The 21,917-nt window shown below is 38.7% G+C and overlaps 1 long non-coding RNA gene across 1 annotated transcript in view; it reads right to left on the reverse strand.

The window, feature by feature from the left end:
* Positions 1–1,230: 1,230 nt before the first annotated feature.
* LOC117016138 (uncharacterized) overlaps positions 1,231–21,917 on the reverse strand; it is a 29,296-nt gene continuing 8,609 nt past the window's right edge. Inside the window, exons 6-7 of the long non-coding RNA XR_004421834.1 lie at positions 3,578–3,722; positions 1,231–1,420 (exon numbers count right to left, since the gene is read on the reverse strand). This is a non-coding gene — a long non-coding RNA (uncharacterized LOC117016138). The remainder of the gene's footprint in view (positions 1,421–3,577; positions 3,723–21,917) is intronic.

Consider the following 21,917-nt stretch of genomic DNA (forward strand, 5'->3'; position numbering starts at 1 on the left):
GTGCCGTGGTAATTTGAAAAGAGGCAAATGCAGTATAATTTTTGTGTGTGTGAGCTCAAGGACTAACATGTAAAAAGTGCATAAACTTTTCAATTTTTATATAGATTTTCTTTTATTCTATCTAATCAGCACAAGCAGTCAAGTCTGATCTGTAAAAATAATGGAGATGGGGAAAATAACTAATTCTGAAGCTGTTCTAATCAACCCAATAATTTAATGTCATTGAAATCTTAGAGGTGATATTGTCCTTACTATCCTGCTTGCACTTATACGCATAATACAGGAGCCCTCACTATTTTCCGAACATGGAGGACGCTATGCCCCAAACACTATTTAAGCAGCTTTGCAGTCCTCAAGTTGGCATATGTTCTCCCACTACCCGCATGCCCACATATAATCAAAGACTAAATATTGGCATTCTTTCAGTTTCTTATTTTGTGGCAAAGAGAAGCAAAACAAGAATCCAGTCTCACTAATCAAGAAGGCTACACGATTCAGCATTCATTTAATAGAGATATGCCTTAGGGAGAAATGGCCTTTCTGTGAGAAAACACAACCTTGAAAAAAAATGTCAAATCCTGAAAGTGACTTCTGGGAGTTTACTAAGCCTTTTGGGCAAATGGGTTCTGGGGTGTTAGGTCTACATTTGTTTTAAAGAGCTATAGATGTTCTGAGACTCTCTGATCAATAATAATACTAGGATGCTATGTAGCTGAATTTTAAAGTACAGCACATCTAATCTGTGAATAAAGATGAACGTGTTTGAAAATAAATGGAAGAGATATAGTGAAAACTTACTTCTCTGGTAAGTCTTATCTGATAAATTTCAAATTTCCTTGTAAGAGTCCACATTATTTTTACGTACTGTCAATGGAAATACATTTTTACAGATCTTGCTTTGTCAAATCTAATCTTGTAGTGGTTTCATATCCCTACACCTGAGTTAATGGTTTCTCTCAAATAGTACTTGCAACCATTTACGGGTTTGTGGGTCAATCCACATTTGAAAACAGTAAGGAAATTTTAAAATTAGCTACCATCAACTCAAAGTGATAGCAAAAGCTATGTACTGACATAATGCTCTATAAAATGAGATGGCAACTGAAAATTTCTGTTATTTTTACTGTCTTATTTCTGCTTCTTCAGTTACTTGTTAAGCATTATATTGAGCTGCAAGAAATCAGACTAGTAGAAAGAAATGTAAACATATACATAGTTTAAAGACTTCTTTATTTCCCAATTTTACAGATGTATGACAAGGTCTGGTTACTGAAGCTCATACTTGGACCTGAATGGATTTCAGGAACAGAAGAGCAAAAACACAGATGGATGACGGCTTTCTGGTGAAGGCCCCCAGCTCCAAGTACTGGAAGTCCCGATGTCTTCCATGGTGAACAGGATTATCTTCGGAGGAGACTACCTGAAACCAAACCAGAGGTACAGGATTGAGAAAGGCTTCTTGGGAAATTTCTCACGTGCAATAAAAGGTTGTGTTATGGCAACAGTGTGGTATATGCTTATAGAGCAGAGTGAAATTCTGAAATTGTGCTTGAAATGAGGAAACGTTAGAATAAGTACCGATGTATTGGGTTTTCTCTCTTAGGAGTCCTCAGACATTGGGCCAGAGAAGAAAGTGGCCAGGAGACAGTGGCCAGAGAGGTGAACAGGGAATAGATCATATCATATTACCAAGAGCTGGGGCTCTAGGCATGGAGGACGTAAACTGCCCCAAATAATATCTTGGAGTTTGATGAATGTTTCCAGGGGCCGAGCTGACTGCCAAAGTTGTATGTCAGAATTTCACAATTCTGCACACACTGCCTATTTGTCTCTCGATTCTGTGGCTTTTTAAGCTCCTTAGTGAGAAGCAGTATTGCTAGAAACAAATTATTTTAAGTTTTATCTTGGAAGCCCCAAGTCACATTTCTCCCTTTCTTTGATGACTATCTGACTATTTTCAAAGAAGTTAAATTTGATCCAAGTTTAGGAGGTAGAAAAAAGATAAAGTAAGAGAAATGCAGCACTTCACCCAGAAGCGACACATCAGTAAGTTTTTTGGCATCAGAAACACAATACCTAATTCAGGAAATGTTGTTTATTCAACAATCATTTTTGAACGTTTCCTACATGCCAGTACTTTGGTAGGTATTAGATAGAGCTATGAAGATGAGTAGGACATGTTTCTGCCCACAAGAAACTTACATCCTAATGGAGGAATACAGACAAATAAGCAAAAAATGACAGCACAGTATGTTCCACTCTCTGATGGAAATCGTATTTGCCGGAGGTACTCTGGGAAGGGAGGTATACCTAACTGACATCAGGGACAATGGGGAAGGGTCAGAAAATATTTTCAGAATAGTGGCTGAGACAAGTTTAAATATCAAATACATGTGCTTGTGACTGTGTACAGGGCTATCTGTTGAGTTGTGACAAATAATATATCAGTGCTATCAAAGATGAGTTAGTTTTGGCCCTTGACTGTCAAACTGGGGAATTTTGATCTGATAGAAATAAGAGATCATCTAAGATTTTAAGCTGGAAGCAACAATATGGCAGAAATGCTTCTAAGGCTTTCTGTCAGTAGGGCAATCAGGTGAAAAGAGATTGGAGGCAGGGAGGTAATATGTGTTGTCAACAACTTAAGTGTGAGGTCATGGAGACCTGAATCTAGGATGGTGGTTATAGGGAAAACACAAATTGTCAAAATGTGAGTCAGGATCTGAGTTTGTCTCAAATGTTTTTTCTTTTTCTTTTCTTTTCTTCTTCTTCTTTTTTTTTTTTTCCCAGTCAGGAGGAAGTCATTTGATTGAAAACAGAGGAGGGAAGAAAGCCATAAATCAATCAACAAAGGCAGAGGGCACTCAACTGATTACTGGTTCAAAGATTATGAAACTCTTGTGAGATGTAAACACAGGTTCTGAAAGAGAAATGAAAATAGATGTAAACAGGGAAGAAGGTAAAAGTTGGTTCCAAGATGAAGGTATTAGTGTCCATTTGCATGCCCACTTATTCCTTTAGCAGGGCTGCGGTGGTTTTTTAGCATTATGAAATGTTCTAAAAGAACAAAGAAATGCCTGTGTTTCTGAAAAGATTGGCCAAATAATGTGATATGGCCAATACAAATTTGTGAATTAAAATAAATTTTACTATACCTAGCAATGGATAAATATTATTTTAATACCAAAATGATTTTTGGAAAAGATTGTGTTATGTGACACTTGGGTTAGTCTTAGCATGAGCATTAAGCCCCACTTAAAATAATTTATCATGATAAATAGACTGGAGAAAAGGAGGAAGAAGAAATTTAAGGAGAACTTATGCTATTCCAGACATTGTGCTAGGTGCTTTATTAGAACAAAAAAACTTCTTGAATTTGAATGTGTACATGTCCTATTTTATCATTTTACTTGAGAAGTTTAATGGAATGACATTGAGTTCATCCTAATAAATAAGGTTGTAGCAATAAACAATTCTGAAAAAAATAATTTAGAGTCAAAAAGTAAACGTTCGTATAAATTTAAAAACAGTTAAAAACAATGTGAATGGCATATTCTTGATTATACGTAATTCGTACCTTTGTTTCTATGTAATTACAGTTGTTGGTGTGTGTGCTCTAGGTTCAGTCCCCATGAGGATGGCAACTTTTGATCTTCCTGTTGGTAGAAGCTACTTTTTGACAGGGCCATTTTTCTCAGGGATTGATCACCTCAAATTCATCACTGCCACAAGAAAATTAATAAGTCAGATATTTTTCGGATCTCAGTTTGCAGTAATCATCTCCAAATGTGACGGGCAGGGTGCACTTGCCCAAATGTAAGTCAAAAGCAATATTCTTTTTCTTTAAACATTCTAATTTATCTGAGTTATCTTTTTTGAAGTATTCATAATTTGACATTAAAAAAAAGAAAAAAAGGACTGAGTAAAAGCTTACTTAGAACAAAATAAATTACCCTTTGATAGCCAGTGCGGCAAACCAGTATTTGAGAAAAACAGAACTTCACAAAAGCTTAATATATTCAGTATTTGACAAATTGTGACCCATTTACTGAAGCAGAAAATGCACCACAGGTTTTTCAGTTTCCCTTTCTTTCCTTCTAAAAGCAGATAAATCATATTTACAAGCCAAAGAAAAAAAATGCATCTAGACTTATTTAGGGAAAAATTGGGAGAGAAACGGGGGGGTGGAGAGGGGGGACAAATACAGTAATTTTGACTCAGAATGATACTCCCAAAATAAAATGTGGTGGGCTTTAAAAGATTTCCTAGGAATGTCAAAATGTGGAAAATATTTGATGAATTTACATAAAAGAAACTAGTAGATCCCTTTAAGCCTTTTAGAGACTGTGAAAACACTGACTAGTTTATAAAAGTCACATGTTCACGTTGCCGTTTTTCATAGGAAACTTCTGAGATTTTTGTCAGGATTTTAAATATGCTGGAAAAAGAATAAACAATATTACAATACAAACCCTTACCCTGACTTATATATTCTCCGAAGTGCTCATCTCTGTGGTCGTACTTTTTACATTTTCTGTGTGTCCCAGTTTATGATTGTCTCTTCTACTAGACTGTCAACTCCTTGAGAATGGGGAGCTGTCCTATACACCCCCACGTGCCCAGTCCCTGGTACTGCACTTAACACATAGATGGATCAACAAATGCTTGCCGAATGTGAGAAAATGAGAGGGGAAAAAACCTGATCATTTGGGCAATTCTTTATGAAAAGAGTATATATTACTGTATAGATTGAGATATTTTTATATTAATCAAGTATTTAAAATTGCCGATTTGATCACTGATTATGTTTGAATATCTTATACTTCCGAAAAGAAGTTACCTAATAGAAAACTCATTTACACCTCTTCAACAGTTTTATAAAATACCAAAGAAGCAAGTGATTGTAATTAATATTACTTTAAACATTCCAAGTGGTGAATATTATGTGAATAAGGTAGAAGGAGAATGTCTGAGAGATTTCACTTCTCAGCCACATTTTTAGATTTCTTGGATCTTTTAGATTTTTTAGATCCACGCTTCAAGCCAAAGTCAGAAATGGGACTAAAATTTAGTTTTCTGTCAATCTAGGTGTCTTGTCTTTTATTTAGTTAAATATAAATTTTAAAGTATATAGAGGGATTAAAAAGGCTTTCAAATATGTTCCTTTATTCATTAGCAATCATTCCAAATGGCCTGATAGAACAGATCAGATGTAGCTAGAATGAGTTGTGTCCACAATGCTGCAGGTCAAATTAAGAAAAAAGAAAAAATTGAAGATTGCTTTTGGGACCCTTGAAAACCACTTCCGGTCTACAGCCATAAGGACAGAAATGATCAATAATCGTGGCTATTCGGTTCATTCGTTTCTTTTAATGAACAGACCTCACAACTCACTAGAGACATTCTTGCAGGACTGGGACGGATTTCAATTCTCTGGTGACCGACAGAAATAGAGCCTTTGAGAAAACCTGGAGGAAGCTGCACTGCTCCCCACCGTCTTTCCTACCCCTCTTCTTTACAACCAGGTGCTGTTTAACTCAGAAGAGTATGTCATCTCGGTACAGACAGAGAAGCAGTTGATCGGCAACTATCAGCAAAATTCTCCCCGTGATTCTTAATGCAATTTATTTTAGGCAAGCATCCCGAAACGGTGGATTTGTTTCAAATATGTAAAGTCTAGCAAATGTAGGAATAAAGGCCTCAAGAAAAAATGGGCATTGAGTTGGTTGAATCATTTCATTAATATTCAATAGGACCATTTTCATGTCTAGTCACTGCCCTAGTTCAAGTAAGCATTAATTTATCTCTAATAAAGTGCCATTAATACTGTGGATACTTATAAACTGCTTTTGATAAAGGAACATCTGGATTACTGCAGCAGCCTCTTAACTTGTGTCACTTATTCATGTTTCTTCCGGTTATTATCTATTTTATATCTAACTGCTAGGAACAAAAAAAACCCTGTCTTGAATTTCCACCAATATTTAATTCCCTGCTTATGCAGCTAGAGTTTGCTAATTTAACAAAATAAATAATAAAAAAAAACTTCTTGTGCCTGAGATTAAACGTTGCCTACCAATTTCTCTAGATTTTCATTGCTTCTTATTGAGTTAATCTCCTATTACTTCACTGCATCTATATTTTTCAAAGAACACATTTTTTTGGGGTGGGGAGTGTCTACCAAAAATTTAAATTTGGAATATCATAATCTCAAAAAATGTAAGAATTTCTAAAATAGATACACTAGCCTGTTGGCAAACAAAGGATAGAAGGTCTTTGTGATTTCAGAAAATGCCCCTTAGATCTAAGTCAGAGGTGACTTGGGCAAGAATGGAAGAAGGTGTGGGGATAAAAGGAAGGGAAGTGGTGACTCACGGGGACTTTCTCTTCAACAGTTGCTTCCTCTTCTCCCTCCTTTTAATACCATATAACCTGTGCGGAGAGGTTTGAACGTTCAAAGGGTTAGTGAATCTTTTCAGAACAAACGAACAGTGTAGTTACTAATCAAGAGTAAATTTACTAAGCATACAGACAATTCTGTAGCTGGGGTTTTTAGAGGTTTCAGTATTAGAGTTACATATCACATGAAATTACGTCCTGTCCTAATGAGGATAAACTTAGATCAAAACTCTCAAAAGGCATGAGAGAGATGGGGAGAGTTTGAAAAGTCTGCTTGCATGGTGAGAACCTTCATGCGAGGCCTGGAATTTAAATTGAATGCTTTTCTTCAACAAGATTATTTAAACTACCTAGGTTCTATGTCATTGGAAAGTTGCTTTTGAGAATTATACCATCTTTGATTTCCCAGCTTGGCAAAATCAGTTACAATTTTCCACTTCATATCTGCCAATCAGCTCTATTAATAAGTGGCAACTCTCTTATGAGAAAACAATTGAAACAAAAAAGTAGAAGCACGTTGTAGAGTTTACTTCTTCACTTATTTCTTCACTTGTTTTTCCTCTCATCATCCCATGCATCTCATCTCTCATAAATATACTCTCTTAACAGAATCCCTAAAATAGACTTTCTCGTTTGCCTAAATCATTCTTAGTGATCATCATTTCCATGTTCACAAAAATCCAGAAATTCATTCAACTATGCAACCAGATTATTTTCCCCCTTCCCTCCAGTTCAAGCCGTTGTTTCTCAGTCTAGTTGTTGGCCCATGCTGGTATTAGGGGTGAGGCTGGTATTGAGCCTGAGGCTGGCTGCCGCCCGGTGGCAGCCCAGGGTAGCACACAGCAGCACAAGACCGGCTGCCGGACACTCTGGTGCCGGCCACTCTGGGCAGCACACAGCAGCCCGCGGCAACACACAGTAGCACAATGATGGCTGCGGCCACACAGGTTGCCGGCCACTCATGGCTAGCACATGGTAGCACACAGCAGCCGCTCAGCTGCATTCCGCAGCGACACACACTGGCTGCTGGCCACTCATGGCAGCACACGGTAGCTCACAGCACCCCGGGGCAGCGCGCAGCTCACTGGCCCTGTGGGAATCGAACCGGCGACCTCGGAAGTAGGAGCACGGAGCTCCAACCACTTGAGCCACCGGCCAGCCCGGATACTTGGGGCTTTTTTTTTTAAACTTTTGGCCCTTTTTTTTTCAACTTTCATCAGGAAAGAACAAGTAGGAAATGAGTACTTAGGGCGCATATTGAAATGTGCAACCTCTGTTGTCTTTATATCCCCTACTGTCATGAATCTAATGATAAAATAGGATCACTGAGAAATGATTGCGAAAGCATTCTGTAAATGGTAAATTATTATGGAAATATATTTACTGAGAGCAACAATAATAAGTTGGTGCAAGCAGGAATCGAACCAGCAACCTTGGCATTAGGAGAACAACACACCAACCACCTGAGCCACCGGCCAGCCCAGATACTGGGGCCCTTTTTTTTTTAACTTTTGGCCTTTTTTTTCTTAACTTTTATCAGGAAAGAACAAGTAGAAAATGAACACATAAGGTGCATATTTAAATGCGCGACCTCTGTTGTCTTTATATCCTCTACTGTTATAAATATAATTACAAAATAGGATCACTGAGAAATGATTGCGAAAGCATTCTGTAAATGGTAAATTATTATGGAAATATATTTACTGAGAGCAACAATAATAAGTTGGTGCAAGCAGGAATCGAACCAACAACCTCAGCATTAGGAGCACAACACACCAACCACCTGAGCCACCAGCCGACCCAGATACTTGGGCCCTTTTTTAATAACTTTTGGCCCTTTTGTTTCTTAACTTTTATCAGGAAAGAACAAGTAGGAAATGAATACTTAGGGCGCATATTTAAATGTGCAACCTCTGTTGTCTTTATGTCTCCTACTGTCATGAATCTAATGATAAAATAGGATCACTGAGAAATGATTGAGAAAGCATTCTGTAAATGGTAAATCATTATGGAAATATATTTACTGAGAGTAATAATAATAAGTCGGCATAAACGGGATACGAACCAGCAACTGCAGCATTAGGAGCACAGAGCTCCAACCACTTGAGCCACCAGCCAGCCCAGATACTTGTACCCTTTTTTTTTAAACTTTTGGCCCTTTTTCTTTTCAACTTTTATCAGGAAAGAACAAGTAGGAAATGAGTACTTAGGGCGCATATTTAAATGTGCAACCTCTGTTGTCTTTATATCCCCTACTGTTACGAATCTAATGATAAAATAAGATCACTGAGAAATGATTGAGAAAGCATTCTGTAAATGGTAAATTATTATGGAAATATGTTTACTGAGAGCAACAATACTAAAATGGTGTGTGGGATTTTTATACTTAGGTCTATAATTTTCGTTGTTTATATGTCAAAGGCGGGACCACCTCACTCAGTATTTTCACAGCTTTTCCTAAGTCAGTAAAACATAATGTTTATGTAAGTTAATATGTAATTATCTACAGTTATATATAATCATAAATCATTACATAACATAAATACAGAATTCTAAAACATTTATTAACCATTCCCCCTCAGCCATAGAAATTAATTCAGTTCAGTTATTAGGTGTAATGCACAAGTTATTTAAAAAGTCAGTTGTAAGACACACTTATTACACTTTTAAATCTTGAAATCAGGGTACTTCTCATAATATCCAAAAACTTGCTGTCTTTTATACTGTAAAGCTTTCATTAATAATGTCTTACAACCAATTTTGTTTCATAGTTAAGGAAGTAGAGAATATTGTACCACCACATATCAGAAACTTTCTGTGGATATAAATTTATACTACAATATTAGCCTCCATGATCTTTAATGAATTCCATTTATTTTTTATTATGAAGTATTTATCAATGATTATTCTACCTTAGTCATTATATACTCTGACGTAGAGGTCACAGACTTCTCTAGTATTAGTTTTTGTTTTCGAAGGACAAATTGTGAAAGATGAATATGTATCTTATTAAAAAAATTTATGCAAGTGATGGTTTAACACATTCATGCCGTTCTTGGACCAGCCTTGCTCCCTTAAATGAAAACTCAAAAGATAACAGCGCTGAAACACAAAACGGGTTCTAGTTAAGAATAGAGAATTGCCTCAAAGGTGACTCAGATTCGGATCTTACATACAACTTGACCTAAATGCCATTTTTTCTTCATTTTAAATTTCTTGAAAGAAAGCAAAACCAAATTAGTATAATATTAAAAGATATACTTTAAAATGACCCTCAGTATTATGCCATCATGAACCAGCTGCCTTTCCAATTACTTGAAATATTTTCACATTATTCCATTATCTCTACATATGGTTCCTACGGTACAATATGTGAGCCCGATGTCCCACAGTCTCTGTTCAGGGTGAGAGTGGAATCTAACTTCAGACTGAGAAAGAGGACTGGATAGTAGGAAAGCAAAAGGTGTCCTCATGTTCCCTAGCCATTTGAAAACTTCTATCACCACTTTATCAGCGCTACCCTTTTCTATACCCATTTTAATAGATTGCATACTTTATCATTTGTTCAGTCACTCATTCAGAAAATCTTTATCTAGCAACTTGCGTCAGGTGCTGTGGTGGAGTTCTGGAATTTAGAGATGAACACATGCTCTACCTTCAAAGACAGCCTCATGTGGAGGCAGACAGTTAACAACCAGATACTTCCAGAAATGTGTGGTAGAACAGTAATACAGAAATATCCAGAAGCAGAAAAAAGGGCACTCATTATGACACAGCTTGGCTTAGCCTGGGGGAGACAGGATTTTGTCCTAGAGGAGCCAGTCAAGTTGTTACATGTGCATGTTTCCCTCTTCACTAGAGATCACATTTTGAAACTTCAGATTTAGTCCTTCAGATTTATTGCCTGATTTCTATACACTCCTCCTGGAATATTATCATTCATTCTCATGGCCTTAATGCCATCTCTATGCTAATTATTTCGGTTCAGACATCTGAGGGCAGATTTTTCCTTTGAGCTTCTGCAAAGGGTTCAAGGGATTTTGTGGCTGAGCAAGGAAAAAGATTTGACCACAAGGTGGCAGTAGCGTACACAGACTTTATAGGGAGCAGCTGAGACAGATTGGGGAGATCCCTCACAGGAGTCTGTTTAGAGACAAAGGCTCATGGCTGCTACTCAGAAGCCGAGGAGGATGAGGGAATTTCTGCGAGAGACGGGAATTGGAAAGGGGGCTTCTGTGTATAGGCAATGTTGCGCACATGCGTGGCAGGCAGCCTCTGGGTCAGAGAGCTCAGAAGGGCAGCAGTGGCTGGGGGTCTTCATGGCCCAGGGTTTATCTATTGCTAGCAGATGTGAGGGGAGATTTCGTGGAGGTATAAAAAACAGGCAGGCTCTAAACGGCTAAAAAAACAAACAAAAAAAATCCTGCTTGTTTGGCCTATTTTAAACATAAATGGATGTGTAAAAATTTGATTTTGTTTTTGGCAGGCTTTTGAGCTAATGGGCCTGCAGTGAAAAAATAAAAGATCTAGAGACCAATACACAAGGCCATCTTTGGCTCACTTGTGTAACAGCTTCACATCAGTATAACCAAATGCTTATGTAACATCTCCATTGGGGTGTCACATACATGTCATGAAATTAACCCGATCGAGACAGAACTCGTGGTGCTTCTCCAGGTTTTCCTTCATGGTAAATGAACTATCATTTAGTATTTGAGGCAGCAACTTAAGAGTCACACATAATCCCTCCCTTTCCAATCTAACCCATCATCACATTGTGTCATTTCTACCTAAGCACCTCTCCTATCTAGTTTTCCACACCCCCATCGCCAACACTGAAGTCTAAGCTACAAATCTCTCTCACCTGGATTTAATGCAGTCTGCTAGGTTGTCTTCTTATTTTACTCATATCCTCTTTCTCTAAATTCCCCATACGGCAACCAAGGTTATCTTTTGAAACATATTATACATCATGCTCATGCTCCCCCTTGTTTAAATACCTTTTAACAGTGTCCGGCTCCACATGGAGAATCCCCAAGTCAGAAAACCCTGCGTGATCTGACCTGTCCCTGCCCTCCACCTTCTTCTCACGCCATCCCCCGCAGTGACCAATCACATACCCAGTGCCCTGTGTATGTTCTCTGCCACACCGCGACCTCGACTTCTGCACTGCTGTCCGTTCTGCTCGAACGTGCAGCAGAGCTCTCAGCAATCTGAGTGACCGCTTCCTTCCTTCCTTTAGGTGTTGCTTAAATGTCTCTTCCTCAGAGAGGTCTTCTGTCATTGGCCTAACACAGCCCTCTCCCTCCCTGCCATCCATTCTTCTTCTTCTGCCTCAAGCGCTCCATTTATTGCTGGCATAATAATGATCTCAACTCGTAATTGACATACTATGTTTTTGTCTATTGCTGAAAACCCTCTCTAGACCGTAGGTTTTAGGAAATGAGAGACTTTGTCTTATTCACTGCCTTTTTTTGTTTTATTGCTTTTTGTTGTTGTTGTTAACCTAGCGCCTAATAAAATGCCTGGCACATGACAGAAAGTAAATAAACATTTGTCAAATGAAATACATAAATATGCTCATAAAGAACAAATAAGCAGGGAGGGGTGCAGTTAGGTGGGAAGGTTGTTTTTTCTTTCTTTTTTTTAAGGGCTAAAGATGCTATTGTGTTTCGTATGGAAAATGTAATGCCTTTCTTGATGAAATAAAGGAATTCAGGCAGCTCTGGGGAATATGAATAGCTTTTGAATGAACAGGTTTGACAGTCATTCAATTGAATTCCTTATAATTCCTTAACAAGGCTGGGGTTATTAAGAAGTAGATTGTGTCAGCTGTTCTCTAAATCTTTTAGACCATGAGAGATGAAGTAAGAGTAATCATTATCATCAGGTATTTAAAAGGTGTATGGAATAACATTTTGTTTCAGGAGTAAGGATTAAAGAAAAAACTTTATCAACAGGACATAAAATCTTAGAATTCTGACCCTCTACCATGTGTTTTTACGTTTATAATGCATCTACACCTATATTTCCTTTTTCATACTTACTATTATTTATGTGTGCATTCTCTCTCTGTAGAATGGGAATTTAATCATTCTGTATAGAAGTAAACCTGCCTTAATTCGGTGACAGCAGCAAAACTGGTAATACAAGAATAAGAATATGATTACTGAACATTTACTGAGTGTTTACTCTGTGCCAGGCATGGTTCTAAGGGCTTTACATGTTCTAACTTACTTGATCCCATAAGAAGCCTTAGGAGTCAGGTACTCGTATTGTCTCCACTTTACCAATGTTGCCTACAATCTCACAGTTAGAAAGCAGAGGAGCCGGGAGATAAAACCAGGCAGTCCAGCTCACAGTCATTTGCCGACCACTGCTCTCTATCGCATACTCCTAATTACGTCCCATTCTTTCTTTTTAGTGATCAGAGGTTTTATGTAAGCTAAAGGAGTGCATATGCTATGGATATCTTCTAAAGAGAGCAGGATTGTGCTCATAGAGAGGAAACAGAAGGTTGAAACAGCAAATGTAGGGATGTCCAATTTGTTTTTTGGAAATCAATAACTTTTTGCTAATGTACCTGTAGATTTTATTAGTGGGTAGCACCAACAGTGGACAGCAGAGACTTTCTTGTCTTCCTCTTTCCCCTCTCCAGGTGAAAACAGAGAAGTCTGTGAGCCCCTTTCTTGGAGGAGCCAGATTACAAATCTGTGAAACTTTGGATTAGAGAGAACATTGATTCCTTTCTTTTTCTATGCTTCTACTTCTCTCCTCCTTTCACTTTTTCACTCTAATACTTAGGATGACATGACTAAGATTGGAAAGAATTCTTTGTTCTTGCAGCTTCATGCATTCACATATTATTTATTCAACAAATATTTCTGAGTACCTACGATGTGCCAGGCTCTGTGTTAGGCTTGGGTGTTACGTGGTAAAGCAAGCTGTGGTAAAGAAAATCTGTGGACGGAAAGAGAAAATGAAAACCTAAAACACGCACGTATGTACGCTATACATGTCGGTGTTTTTTGCATATATTGCTGACACATATACATACATATACTTTATATCTACTACATATTTTACATATTTGTATACATTTAACTTCTTTATTCATGTGCTCAGTCTACATATATTTTATATCTATGTATATACAAGGTCTGACAATTACGTTTCTGAACTTGTTGCAATGATGTTGCTAACCTTTTTTGATATCAGAGGGATTATTCATTATGAATTTGTACCAACTGGACAAACAGTTAACCACGTTTACTATATCGAAGTGCTGAAAAGGCTGCGTGAAAAAGTTAGACAACTTGAACTTTTCACCAATAATTCATGGCTCTTGCATCACGACAATGCACCAGCTCGCACAGCACTGTCTGTGAGGGAGTATTTAGCCAATAAACAAATAACTGTATTGGAATACCCTCCCTGCTCACCTGATCTGTCACCAATGAATTCTTTCTTTACCCGAAGACAAAGGAAATACAGAAAGGAAGATATTTGGATGACATTCAGGACATCAAAGGTGATACAACAACAGCTCTGATAGCCATTCCAGAAAAAGAGTTCCAAAATTGCTTTGAAGGGTGGACTAGGCACTGGCGTCGGTGCATAGCTTCCCAAGGAGAGTACTTCGAAGGTGACCGTAGTGATATTCAGCAATGAGGTATGAAGCATATTTATTAGGATGAGTTTGCAAACTTAATTGTCCGTCATTGTAGTTCCGAATTATCCTAAGTGCTATGAAAGAAATGAACAGGTTCAGTGACAGAGAACCAATTATCAAGGGTGGGAACCAATTATCAAGTGAGTCTCTCAGGGGAGGTAGCTTAGGGATATTCCTGGCTCTAAAGAAAAGTTCCAAAGGTGTCTTGAAGTTGCTGTGCTACCCAGCCCAGCCCACAGACGCCCTGGTGTGAAATAAAGGAACCACCCAGGGGAACCAAATGCCCAGGGTTCCAGCTGCAGAGTAATGTGTTCATTTGACAAGGAACTAAAAATAGTAGCACAGATATTGGTGAAATCTAGAAGATATTACTTTACAAGCCTACGTTTTGAACATACTGTGAGGAGATAGAAAAAGTATCTCTGACTACAAAGCTCTGAATTTAATTGTGTAGAATAAACAGATGCGTGAGAAATAACACCAGAGGCAGTGGACCAAAATGTACAAAAGGAGCCGTCCTAAATGAGAGAAACAGAGCATGGTTGAGCTCATCCTTTTCAAGGGAAATGAATTACAGACATGGCATTTACTTAATTGATGGTGTGGGGACAGAGCCAGGAGTACAGTTTACAGGCTCTCGGCCTCACGTGGAAAGGTGCTGGCTAAGGTAGTAAATGGCCATCAACTGTGATTGGCTGGCCATCAGCTGTGGCTAGTTGGCCGTCAGCTGTAACCAGTGAGCCATTGGCCACTAAAATAACTGCCATGGCTATGCTAGCAGAAAAATGGGGACCTTGCAAGAAGATGGTGGCTGAGCTGGCAAGCGCGGATTGCAGTTAGGATGGCGGGTTGCGGACAGTGTGGATCCAGTCTCCAGTGAGACTATAGTGCCGCCAGCGAGAATATAGTAGTATGACTCCCCCATCTACGGCTCCGTGGGTGTTCCTTTTTGGCCTCACCATATCCTGTGTTCTTATGTGGGGTGTGGGAGCAGAGACCCTGCATGACACCCTGCATGACAGATGGTGCAGGCAGTGGGAATATATTTAGATGGACACTGAAATTTAGGAAGACAAACACAGAAAGAGGATGCAACTACTAGTGAATGACAACACAAACAAGATAAAGAACTGAGAAGCTCTGTCCTAAACTTGCTAAAGTGCCATGATTCCTCTGTGTGCCTATTTCCCTATGTATCAATGTTGTTCAACAAAACATAAGCACTTGTATGTATGGGGCACAAACACTAGGCATTTGTGAAACAACCAGTGTCTGCTATGTGTTTGTTATTAAAATATTCCTTGTTCCAAAAAACGAAACCAAACCAATAAATACCTTTCATTTCATGATCCTAATACTAATTTTTGTCCAGCATGAGAGGTGTTGGAATTTTCAGAGTGCTGTTCAGAATCAGTTCAAAGTATATATTTTGAATGATTCCTAAGTGGCAAGGAAGTTACGGAGCACTGCGCTGCAAAGATGCAACCCAGTCCTTTCCTTTTGGGGCTCCAAGACTAACGTGAGACAAAGAAACAGAGTATTTCATATGATGCAGTATGGAGACACGAACAGGACAAGCGGAGTCGCTCAGACAATGAGTAGGAAATTTCAGAGAACATTTCTGGAAATATGGTTACTTGAGAATTCACAACAGAACAAAACAAAATCGTAGGAAAACAATCATTTCAGGAAGGAGAAGCAGCATGGGCAATGCAATAGGATGGGGTGTGCTGAAAAAGGTGAACAATCTTAATAAAATATTTTTAGAAACTGCATTTCTCACGCAAGGTGGCATGCGGGGTGGGGTCTCAGCTCCCGCTCCCCACATAAGAACAGGACGTGGTGAGGCCAAAAAAGAACACCCATGGAGCCATATATAGGGGAGTCATACCACTATAGTCTTGCTGGTGGCTGGGTTGGAGACACAGGACGCAGGAGCCACACGATCTGCAACCTGCTGTCTGCTACTCTGCCAACCAACCAACCCCACTTGCTAGCTGCAATCCGCCCTACTAACTGCAATCCGCTTGCTAGTTCAGCCACCATCTTGCTAGTTCCCATTTGCTGTTAGCATAGCCATGGCAGTTATATTAGTGCCCAGTGGCTTACTGGTTACAGATGACAGCCAACTAGCCACAGCTGATGTCCATCCAATCACAGTTGATGGCCATTTACTACCTGAGTGAGTACCTTTCCACTTATGGGCAAGAGCCTGGAAACTGCACTCCTGGCTCTGTCCCCACAGCATTAACGTACGTTTCAATGTTCAAATTTCAAAATAATTTTAACAAAAACACGGAGTGTACAACCCTACTTTGATACTTTTGGATTAAGAGTATATCTCTAGAACTATTATCAATGCCCTAAAATCATTTTAAAATTGGTTGTTTTGGACTCGACATCATCAAAATGGCAGTGTGAGGTGAGCCTCTGTAAAGCTCCCCTGGAATTTACAACTAATCGAACAATAATAACTCCACAAAGGACTCCCCGCACAGCAGACAGGCAAGATGAAGAGGACCGCTACTTAATTCACCTAAAGGTGGGCAAATCGCGCGAGCAGGGGAGCAGGGAAGGGAGCAGTGTGGAGATGGAGCCACATGGATGGGCGCAGGACGCAGACCCAGCTCAGTGCTCCGAGCTCGCTGCATCCTGGAACTACTGCAGCTGTGGGAGAGGGAAGAACTCGGACTGCTAGGGCTCCTCTTATGGCCCACAGGGCTGAGGGGACAGCATATAACACGGCTGAACCCAACGCTCACGGCAGAGACCTTGGAGAAAAGACTGAGGGAAGAAGGCTGAAAATGGTGGTTTAAGCCCTCACTGCCGAGCAGAGAACGGAAGACTTTGGCACTGAGACAAGCCGCCTCTCCCTACCCTCCCAGAGCTCGACCTGCCCCCACCTGCCCGGAGCTAGAAGCAGAACAGTAGCAGTGTCAGATCAAAAGAACAGAATATTTGCTGTTCTGAGAACTGTGGACCCCAAACACAGATTCGCAGCCCAACTAGTTCCGGCAAAGGGGAGGGAGCTGTGGAAGCAGGACCGGCTGTGGTCGTGGTCGCTGCCATTGCTCTGGGCCACCTCTCACAACTCACCCCGCCCCTGACCCCACCTATCTGGGCGGATCCCTGCAGGAGTAAACAGAACTGGTGAAACACACGGGCTCTGAATCTGGGGCAAGAAGAGCTTTGGAACTTCAAAAGCTCTCCGCATACGCACACGGACACTGCGTCCTGTGACCCAGGTGAACTATTAACAGAGGAGAAGCCCATCTCCCAGGGAATCCCCCCCATTGTGTGAGAAGCTGGAATAGTGCAGAGAAAACATAGCACTACCGTGTGAGAGAGAAAAAAAAGGCTGCAGTCGGAGAGAAAATAAAACATTCTACCAACAAGTATTGAAAAACAAAAGAAAGACCTCTTCCTATCAACCTGTTGCAGAAGCCACTGCTGTAGATGTCTAGGAAGAGAAATAGTAAATCAGTAATTGCCATGAATAAGCAAGGCAACAAGACAGCTCATAAAGAAAGTGAAAAGTCTCCAGAAAAGGAAATTAAAGATATGGAAATATGTGACTTAAATGACAGAGAATTCAAGATTGCAGTTCTGAAAAAACTCAACGAGATGCAAGAAAACACAGAAAGGCAGTTTAATGAACTCAGAAACACAATCACAGAACAACATGAGCATTTTACGAAAGAGATTGAAATTTTAGAAAAGAACCAAATAGAATTTCTGGAGATTCTCAATACAACTCAATAGAAGAAATCAAGAATGAAATAACCAGCTAGGTAGTAGAGTTGACCAGATGGAGGAAAGAATCAGTGACATCGAAGATAGAAACCTGGAAATTACACAGATGGAAGAAGAAAGAGACTTGAGACTTAAAAGAAATAAAAGAACTCTACAAGAACTTTCTGACTCCATCAGAAAGAGCAATATAAGAATAATAGGCATACCAGAAGGAGAAGAAAGACAGAAAGGAACAGAGAATATATTCAAACAAATTGTTAATGAGAACTTCCCAAACTTGTGGACAGAACTGGATCCTCGAATCCAAGAAGCAAATAGAACACCTAATTACCTCAATCCCAACAGGCCTTCTCCAAGGCACATTGTATTGAAGCTGTCTAAAATCAACGACAAAGAAACAATCCTCAAGGCAGCCAGGGAAAAGAAGACGGTAACCTACAAAGGAAAGCCCATTAGATTATCATCAGATTTTTCAGCAGAAACTCTACAAGCCAGGAAGGAGTGGAACCAAATACGCAAACTATTGAAACAGAGAAATTATGCGCCAAGAATAATATATCCAGCAAAGATATCCTTTAGATATGAAGGAGGAATAAAGACCTTTCCAGACACACAGAAACTGAGGGAATTTTCTAATACACGACCTGCACTACAAGAAATACTGAAGGAGGCTATTTGACCACCATCAACAGGGACAATTTGTGGCAACCAAAACATAAAAAGGGGGAGGGTAAAGGCCTGAACCGGAATATGGGATGGAGAAAGTAAGCGTGCTGAAGAAAATGGAATACTCTAAATATCAAACTTTCTTTTACATAAACTTAAGGGTAACCACTCAAAAAAAAATCCAGAACTGAAATATATATTGTAATAAAAGAAGAAACAGAGGGAAACATCATAGAATACCATCACACAGAAATAATAGACAACAACAAAAAGGCAAAGAAACCATGGAGACACAGCCTTACCAGAAAACTAAAGATAGAATGACAGGAAAGCCTCACATATCAATAATCACCCTAAATGTAAATGGACTGAACTCACCAATAAAAAGGCACAGAGTAGCAGATTGGAGCAAAAAACTAAACCCAACCATATGCTGTGTCCAAGAGACACATCTCAGCTACAAGGACAAGCATAGACTCAAAGTGAAAGGGTGGAAATTGACACTCCAAGCAAATGGTACCCAGAGAAAATCAGGTGTAGCCATAATGATATCAGATGAAACAGACTTCAAGGTGAAAAAGGTAACGAGACAAAGACGGACACTTCATACTGGTAAAGGGGACTATACAACAAGAAGACATAACAGTCATCAATATTTATGCCCCCAATCAGGTAGCACCAAAACATACCAAGCAACTACTAACAGAACTAAAGGGAGAAATTGACCAAAACACAATTATACTAGGGGACTTAAATACATCATTGACAGCTATGGATAGATCATCCAAACAGAAAATAAATAATGAAATAGCAGCCCTAAATGACACATTAGATGAAATGGACATAATTGACATATATAGAGCACTTCATCCTAAAACATCAGACTATACATTCTTTTCTAGTGTACATGGAACATTCTCAAGGATAGACCATATATTGGGACATAAAATCAGCCTCAGCAAATTTAAGAAGATTGAAATCGTACCAAGCATATTCTCTGATCACAAGGCTTTCAAATTGGATATCCACGGCAAACAGAAAGCAGGAAAAAACACAAATACATGGAGATTAAACAACATACTTTTAAAGAATGACTGGGTCAAAGAAGAAATTAGAGGAGAGATTAAAAGATACATAGAAACAAATGACAATGAAAATACATCCTACCAAAATTTTTTGGATGCAGCGAAAGCAGTTTTAAGAGGGAAATTTATATCATTACAGGCCTATCTCAAGAAACAAGAAAAATCCCAAATAAATAACCTCATGTTACACCTTAAAGAACTAGAAAAAGAAAAACAAGAGAAACCCAAGGTCAGCAGAAGAAAGGAAATAACAAAAATCAGAGCAGAACTAAATGAAATAGAGAACAAAAAGACAATGGAAAAAATTAATGTGACAAAGAGCTGGTTCTTTGAAAAGATTAACAAAATTGACAAACCCTTGACTAGACTCACTAAGATAAAAAGAGAGAAGACACTAATTAACAAAATCAGAAAAGAAAAAGGGGAAGTTATCATGGGTACCACAGAAATACAAAGGATCATCCAAGAATACTATGAAGGACTGTATGCCACCAAATTCAATAACCTAAAAGAAATGGACAAGTTCTTAAAAACATATAGCCTTCCAAGGCTGAACCATGAAGAACTAGAAAATCTAAACAGACCGATCACCAGAAACGAAATTGAATCAGTCATCCAAAACCTTCCCAAAAGCAAAAGTCTGGGACAAGATGGCTTCACTAGTGAATTGTACCAAACCTTCGAAGAGAATCTAATACCAATCCTGTTCAGACTCTTCCAAAAATTGAAGAAGAGACAGTACTCCCTAACTCGTTTTATGAGGCCAACATTACCCTGATACCAAAACCTGGTAAGGACAACACAAAAAAAGAAAACTACAGACCAATATCTCTGATGAATACAGATGCAAAAATCCTAAACAAAATTCTAGCAAATCGAATACAACAATGCATTAAAAAGATTATTCATCACAACCAAGTGGGGTTCATCCCCGGTGCATAAGGATGGTTCAACATCCGCAAATCCATCAATGTGATACATCACATAAACAAAATAAAGGACAAAAATCGTATGATTATATCAATTGATGCAGAAAAAGCATTTGACAAGATACAACACCATTTATGATTAAAACCCATAATAAAATAGGTATAGAAGGAAAATACCTTAACATAATAAAGGCCATATATGACAAGCCCTCAGCTAATCTCATAATTAATGGTGAAAAACTGAAGCCCTTTGCTCTATGTTCAGGAACATGACAGGGCTGTCCCTTATCACCTCTGCTTTTCAACATAGTGTTGGAAGTCCTTGCCAGAGCAATCAGGCAAGAGAAAGAAATAAAAGGCATCCAAATTGGGAATGAAGAAGTTAAATTATCACTCTTTGCAGATGACAAGATGTTATATATAGAAAACCCTAAAGACTCCACCAAAAAGCTGTTAGAAACAATCAACGAATACAGTAAAGTTGCTGGCTACAAAATCAACGTACAAAAGTCCATTGCATTCCTATATACTAACAATGAAATCTCAGAAAAAGAAATACAAAAAACAATTCCTTTTGAAATTGCAACAAAAAGAATAAAATACCTAGGAATAAACTTAACCAAGGATGTGAAGGACCTATATGCTGAAAACTATAAGACATTTTTGAAAGAAATTGAAGAAGACACAAAGAAATGGAAAGATATTCCGTGCTCATGGATTGGAAGAATCAATATAGTTAAAATGGCCATATTACCCAAAGCAATATACAGATTTAATGCAATCCCCATCAAAATCCCAATGGCATTTTTTAAAGAAACAGAACAAAAAATCATCAGATTTGTTTGGAACCACAAAAGACCCCGAATAGCCAAAGCAATCTTAAGAAAAAAGAACAATACTGCAGGTATCACACTCCCTGACTTGTACTACAGGGCTAGAATAATCAAAACAGCATGGTATTGGCAGAAAAACAGACACATAGACCAATGGAATAGAATTGAGAACCCAGACATAAAACCACATAAATATGGACAGATAATTTTTGACAAAGAAGCTAAAAACATACCATGGAGGAAAGACAGCCTCTTCAATAAATGGTGCTGGGAGAATTGGATAGCCACGTGCAAAAGAATGAAACTGGACTGCTATCTGTCACCATGTACCAAAATTAATTCAAAATGGATCAAAGACTTAAGCATAAGACCTGACACAATAAACTGCATAGAATAAAACATAGGTACTAAACTTATGGACCTTGGGTTCAAAGAGCATCTTATGAATATGACTCCAAAGGCAATGGAAGTAAAAGCTAAAATAAACGAATGGGACTATACGAAACTTAAAAGCTTTTGCCCAGCAAAAGAAACCACCGACAAAATAAAGAGGCAACCAACTTAATGGGAGAAGATTTTT

Source organism: Rhinolophus ferrumequinum, chromosome 3, assembly GCF_004115265.2.
Source record: "Rhinolophus ferrumequinum isolate MPI-CBG mRhiFer1 chromosome 3, mRhiFer1_v1.p, whole genome shotgun sequence".
NCBI lineage: Eukaryota > Metazoa > Chordata > Mammalia > Chiroptera > Rhinolophidae > Rhinolophus > Rhinolophus ferrumequinum.